General features: G+C 39.5%; 1 pseudogene; it reads left to right on the top strand.

Moving 5' to 3' along the window:
* The first annotated feature begins 4,820 nt into the window (after positions 1 to 4,820).
* On the top strand, positions 4,821 to 6,675 carry LOC119506864 (annotated as a pseudogene).
* The last annotated feature ends 880 nt before the right edge of the window (positions 6,676 to 7,555 follow it).

Here is a 7,555-nt window from a genome sequence, read left to right as displayed (position 1 = left end):
CTTTTTGAATTGATTTAGCATTAGTTGTTTCAATTCCTGTATCTCAATTGAAGTATAAGTCTGTTCCTTTGATGGGGCCATAACTTCATTTTTCTCAGTGTAGGTTGTAGTTTTCTGTTGTCTAAGCATCTGGTTTCCTTGGTTACCCCAATCAAGTATTCCCAGACCAGAATGCACTCAGATCTCAGAAGGGGGCAATATTCAGTAACAGGTCTCCCTAAGGGTGTGTCTTAGAAGACTGACACACCTTGTGAGGTCTCAAGCCACTGTGCTTTTCCTAACCTGCCCAGCAGATGGTGCCTGTCAACCTGTAGCTCCTGACTGGTGGGAGGAGGTGTTGCCCACTTAGTCCTTAGTTTCTGTTTTGGCTGTTATCCCCCAGGCTCTGGGGTCTGGTTCTGAATGGGAGGCCAGTAGTAGGGCTGGGCACCACCTCCTTCCTCTTAGGGAAGATACACCCCCTAGGAGGTGATCATCAGCATTTAAATAGGCTCTTTGTTTCTCTGACTCTGCTATCTCCACCCTTGTCTGGGTCAGAGAGCTGTGAACTGAAAATGGCTGCGGCTTTCTCCACTGAGCTGCCCAGGTTGAGAGAGAGAAAAAAGGACAAAAAGCCCACCTTCAGGGCCAGTCCACAGTCCCCCCAGCTTCACCCACCAGCCAGAGATAGCACCCGGTCCTCTGGGCTCCCCTTCTCAGCACAGAGAAGTCCACCAGCTCTAGGGTTAGTCGTCCCTAAAAGCCTCTGTCTGCTTGTTGGGGATTTGTAGCTTGTATTGAGCAGTCCACATTTGTTAATCAAAACCCCAGTTGGAGCTGGACTGAGGTATATTCGCTTGTTCAGAGAGTGCTGCTATCACAGTGAGATTTTGCAGTTTGGGCTGCCATGGGGGAGGTGCTCTTGGCAGGGGTCCGCAGTCTTTACTAACAGATTTTATGCTGCAATCTCAGGCATTCCTCCCAATCCAGGTTGGTGTATGATATGTGGACAGTCATGTTTGTCCCCCAGCAGTTATTCTAGATTATTTATTAGTTGTTCCTGGTTGTTTATTAGCTGTTCCAGGGGGACTAACTAACTTCCACGCCTCTATGCTGCCATCTTCTTTCTTCAGTTCCATTTAATAAGTTTTTGAAAGAGTAGATACTAGCATAATCTTGGTAATTCACATATCCCAAAATGCCAGAAAGCTTGCTTTCTAAAAGAATACTGATATGATTCTGCTTTGCAGCAGACAAAGGCCCTTATATATTACAAAAACTCAAAATAGAATAGGTTGGACTTTCTTCTATATAATAAACAGTGTGGATTACATTTCTACAAAAGTTGATACATGTGCATAACATAAAGACATGGAAACACTATTTATGGCACAGCTGTTCAGACTGGACTGTCTGTTACTGGAAGCATATCGATACCTTGCTCCAGTTGCAAGGACTGGATTCAAATGTTCTGTTCTCTGTCCTGTGCCTCCCAGTCAGGACCTCTGAGGAAGCCACACCTTCCCACCAGATGATTCTTATTCTGAACTGATTGTCTCCATAGCTTCACCCATTTCTTCAGAGGATGTGAGGGATAATTTTACAGCAGGGAATACATGGGTCCAAAAGAGGAAATAAATACCACGGCTGCTACTCCCATGGTAGGGTGGGCTACATTTCCAAACCATACAATTTGGCTACAGAAATTTTTTAAGAAGAAGCTAAGAAATCTGGCATGTCATGTGGAGATGGCAAAGCCATTAACAAGAGTCTACATGCCTCTCCTATCACTTATTTCATTCCAAAGCAATTTTTGAGGTCCTACAATGCCTTCGCGATTAAACATCAGTAACTTTAAAATCTGATTCATTAATCCATGGCCACCTTTAAGATGTCAGTCAGTGAAATCACTAACTTCTCAGTTTAAAACGTTTTTCCGCTTAGAAGAATCTGTTCATTACAGTAGTTAACAACCACTCAGTTAGCAAAGAGCCTTAAGACAACACAGAGGACAAGTTAATGGTGTAACAAATCAGTTGTTAAGCTAAATGGTCAGTTTGCACCATACACTATTATTGCTTTATTGAACCCAACTTAAAGATTTACAGCAGTTACATTTTATTCCAGGTACAAGATGCACAAATGAAATACAGAGGGGTGCAGTTTTGTTTTATGCTGCTTTCATTAAGAACCCAATTGCATGGCAAAATCAGTTAGTATATATCTCATTCCATGTGACAGCCAATTTTCCACTGAGATTGGAAACTCTTAGAACTTTTTAATCCTTGATCTGACTGGGAGTACAAGGGATGGGAGTTATAGCATGTTTTTAAATTGTTTAAAGTAAAGTATCTGTAGGGACAAGCACTTATTCCTGGCTCCTAAGCAATGAAAATTCTGTGGTTGAATGGGGCATAGCCTCAACTCTAGATCTACTTTGATGATGAAATCTGTCAGGGACATATTTATTGGTCCCACACACTAAGGCATCTTTTTTCCCTGTGAATTTCTTTTCAGAGAAAATGTGTAATGTTATAAGCATACATGTCACCAAGATAATCTGTGACACAGTTCGACCATCTAATGGCCCAAAGCTGATCTCATCATGATTCATTTAATAAATATTTTTTGAGCCCTTACTATATGTCAAGCACTTTTCAAGGACCTAGGGATATAGCAGGTACCAGTCCTCATGGAGTTTACATTCTTGTGGAGAAGACAGATTTCAGCAATAAATAAACATACTAAGCAAGATACTTTGTGCAAGTAGTAAGTGCTATAAAGAAAATAAAATATGCTCAAGAAGACTGGTTGGATGGATGTCAACAGCCAATGCCAGGAGTGGAAATCTGTTATTTGGAGGACTGTAGAAAATCAGTCAATCAATCAAGGGACCCACAAATAAAAAAAAAGAAAAGTATTTCACTGAACACATATAAAACATTCTTTCACATACTTTCAAAGCTCTGCCTGTTACTTTTTCATTTCTCTTACCAAACTTTTGAAATAGCTGGGGTTTTGGAATAATTGCTTGGTTCAGATCTAAAAAAAGCTATTAAATCAATCCTCCAGAGGATAATGCATTTTATTATGCTATAAGGGCATAAGGTAGAAGTTCTTTAGCTTATGAACTAATTCTAGACCTCAGCTTAATATCATTTAATATATTTATCTTCTACAGCTACAATACCATGAACTGACTTTAAATTTCTTTAATGGCACTGAAATATCTCAAGATAAACTATCAGACCTTGAGCATTGTGTTTAAATACCATGTGACAATCCTAACCTTCCAGACTGGGTCCTTACAAGCTAGAAAAAATTGAAGAAGAAAAATTTTTAAGCCTGTGTCCAAAACTATACAAATATGAAACATTTTAAGAATGAACTCTTTCAGGTTTTATTTTATTTTCAGATTGTGATTGGCAAGCTAAACCTTTGCTTTGACCATATAAAGACTATTTTTGTAAGACTTACTAGATCATGTGTAGTTCAGAACATATGGTATATTTGCATATATGTAAATAACATCCTGTTAAGATTCTTTCGTCTCTTGTTCCAATGGTACTTTTCCCAAATACGGAATATAATGTTATTACACCAATTAATCCATTTATAAAACAGGCACAACAAATCAAAACCCATTGTCCTTGCCCTCATAGGACTCACTGAAAATTAAATGAGAACTTCCTGTCATCATTGTCATGGCCTTGGCCTCAGCATGAACGAATATCAGCAGAGGGCAGGAGGTCTATCAGTCAGGAGCCCAGCAGGAAACAAATGGCATACCCTAAAAGATAGTGTAATAAATGGGACATCTTAAAGGTGGGAGCAGGTTAAGGGAGACAATAAAGCATGGTAAACAACTAGCAACAGCAGGGAACTATTTCCACTAGGTTTGAAAGGGCAAAGGAAGCATATTATTTACCTGTTGCTGCTTTACCAAATTGCCATAAACTGAGTTGCTTAAAACAACATATATTTATTAATCTTAGAGTTTGTGGGGCTACAGTCCAAAATGAATTTTACAGGCTCAAATCAAGGTGTTGGCAGGGCACACGCCCTTCAGAGGCTCTAGGAGAGAATCCATTTCCTTGCCTTTTCCAGCATCAAAGAGCTACATTGCTTGCATTCCTTGGATCATAGCCCCTTCAATGGCAAAACATCTCTGTCTGACTCTGTTTCTCTCTTTTGTCACATGGCCTTCTTCTCTTCCATATGTAGTCAAATCTCCACCTGCCTCCCTCTTAAAAGGATACTTGTCATTGCATTTAGAGCCCACTGGGATAGCCCAGGATAATCTCTCTATCACAAGATCATTAACTTAATCACATCTGCAATGACCCTTTTCCCAAATAAGGAAATAGTCACAGGTCGGGAGATACTAGAACTAGAACACTGATATCACTGGGGGTCATTATTCAGCCTACCACAAGGAGCGGGCTGGAGCTGTTACTGGAACCCAAGAACACCTGTAAGAGTAGAAAAAGGCTGCCTGGCAGGAACTGTGGCTTTGGGAGTAGAATACTGCTACTTCCAAAGAGAGCCAAACAAGAAAAGAGTCTGGGAAATAAATACCCCAGTATCTCTCTTGTCCCACCTTCCAATCTCCTGCCTGTGTGTCCCACAGGCCAACACTACTGGAAACTAGAGGGCAAGGGAGGCTAGCTGATACAGTCCATAAACATCAGCCACTTAAGTAGAGAAAAGGGCAGAGAGGGACAGAAGTGTGGATCTCACAAATCAAATAGAAAATATCCAGCAGAGACAGAAACCAGGAAGAAGCTGACAATAGTTCTGAGACCACATGTAGGAATGAGGACTCCCTCAAGAAACTAGAGATGGACCAGATTACCGTGCCAAAAGAGCCAAAGCCAAGCAACCTGGATCCAGAGAAGTGAGATTCAGATCAGTATCCACAGTAAGGAATCAGCCTGGAAAATTATTCTGGAATTAAGGAATAATTCACAAGGCACCCATGGATTTCAACCAGGCATTAACTCTGCAAGACTCAAGCCAAGATGTGTGAACCTTGGCCAAGATTTTTGACTCAGAAGTTGGAATTTATAAAGAAAATAAAGAATGTATTGGTTTCCATTTTTTTTATAAGAACCCAGTGCTTCTCACCTTGGTTTAGATTAATACTGTCATAAAACAGTGTTTGGGGCCTCCTCTTTATTTTCTGGAAACACTTAAGCTGAAATTGGGGATGAGGGATTTAGGGAAAGGACAGCTTGGTTCCATTTGACGTAACATTGACTTTAGGGCCAAGAATCTACTTGCTTATATCAAGAACTGGATGACTATCATCTCCAGGCTCTGCAGAGATCCAACTGATGCTCCTAAAAGCTATGAAATTCTGAGGAAGATTGACCTGGGTGGTTTATATTTCAGTAGCAACAATATAAAGACCCAGAATAAGAATACCAACCCCTTAAGCAAGGGAAGGAAATGCTATAGTACAAAGGCACTCATTATAATAAATGAATTAATTATAATAATAAATGAATTAAATATTAACCTTTTGAAGAATAATAATCATTGCAATTTATTGCTGATAGTAGGAATTCTAGAGACTACCTTACCACATTCTACTTTAGAAGTTAAAAAATTATTTGGGGATTAAAGAGTGAAGAAATGTGACTTATGGATGTTAGCTAAATGATTTGGCCTATGGATCCAAAAGATGTGCCATTTAATCAATAGAGTCCCAAATCACTTCGATTTTATTCTTTCCAAGTTGATCACTGTATGACTTCTTACACAGAGAATCGTAACCACAGCGGGACCCTCCCGACCCAACGCCTGGATAAATAGTACCATTATTATTTGCAAAGCCCCAAGAGAACTGTGGACAGGGACTCAACACTCAACTTGCCACACAATAGACTCCTCCCTCATCTTCTTCTGCTGCTTGTGTTTGCATTACCTGCCATCATTTTGTTCAAATGGAGGGCCTGGACGCTATTATTAGTGGCCCAAGATCTTACAACAAATACAGACTCAGTAGAAGATTCAATGATTAGAAAGAGGTAGATGAAACCACAGATTTGGTAGGAGGAAGAAAAAATATATCTGGTGAACGTGAAGCCTCACCAAGTGCAGACACAGCTATCCTATTTAGAAAAGAGGAAGCAGCAAATAGTGTTGTGAGGTTCCTGACAGGCTTTAAAAACAAAGGTACAGAGATTTTCCAGTTAAATCCCTAGATGCCTCATTCCATGATCCTTAGCCAGAATATCATGACTTTTTCTCTAAAAACTGTAGTGCCACCACAGAGACAACTTTTGAGTCCCCTTCATTCCTCCTTATGAGCTCATGGGTGGACGACCTTTTGATCTCATCATGAATCTGAATCATGAATTTGAACTCAAGATTTGAATGGCAATACATTCCAAGATGCCATCTTCAATCAGTTACCATTAATGAAAGAGAGGATAGGTTTGATGAAGAAACTATCTTTACATACATGTTGCACACTGGTCTTGGGCTACTGGTTATTGTTGGAATTAATCAATTCCTAGAATGCAGACAGCAAAAAAGACCCATGCAGAAAACAGAAATGGATGCATCAAATCAGAACGGTGTTGCTATGATATGGAGCCCTCACAAAATTTTGATTCAGATTGATAAAGTTTTACCCAGAAGACTGTCCAGAAAAGGGCACAGCAGAGATCAGTGTCTTCTGTTGGATAAGTAGTCTTTGGGGCAATGATTCAGTCCTTCCTTAACTGCCTGGTATTTTTCAGTTTGGAGGGAATTAGCAAAGAGGAGCCCTACGACCATAGACAGTAACTACAACTGATATATGGTCTGAGCAATGGCCAATGGCAGTAATATTGTTGAAAACGCACCGCATTCACTTCTGTAAGGTAGCAAATTTGCAGTTTTTAAATGACTAAAATCTGGGTGTGCATATAATGTATGTAAGCAGTGGGTCTCATCAGAAGCATTGCTGTATACCTGGAATGTGCCCTTAGAATACTAAATATAATGCCTTGTTTCTCTTCCTTATTGACAGTTTCTGATATTTTCTTTTCCAAATACAATGTACACTTGTCCAATGTGATGGTAGATTTCATGCCTAGATTTATATGAAGGAAGACAATTTACATCTCCCTACAAATAGCTACAAATCTGCGTTGAGGACATAAATTATCCCTTTGTCACGGCGGTAGTGGTTGTTTTACAACTAGTATTTTAAAGGCATAAGCACAGCAGCCGCTTCATAGCAGTAGAAATCCTGATTGTTTTCTCTTGCTGTTTAGTTTAATATGCACATTGAGAAATCTTCCCAAGTGCTCAAGAAATTTGGGGACCCTTCTAGCAATAAAATTGTACAGTATGAAATTTTCTACTGACTTTGCTATATAAATTCCATCTTTTTTTTTTTTAACAGAGAAAACAATACTAAAATAATGCACACTGGAGACAAACTCTGGGCTAAGTGGAAAACATTCAGGCTCATGATTACATAAAAATTAATTAATGTACTTTTTTTAATTTCCAGAAAGTATTTGTTAGTTTTCATAAATAAATATTACACTTTTCTCCCTCCCACCCTCCCCCCACCACC

This window comes from Choloepus didactylus, chromosome 12 (genome assembly GCF_015220235.1).
Source record: "Choloepus didactylus isolate mChoDid1 chromosome 12, mChoDid1.pri, whole genome shotgun sequence".
NCBI classification, from domain to species: domain Eukaryota; kingdom Metazoa; phylum Chordata; class Mammalia; order Pilosa; family Megalonychidae; genus Choloepus; species Choloepus didactylus.
This window is presented reverse-complemented; position numbering and strand designations above follow the sequence as displayed.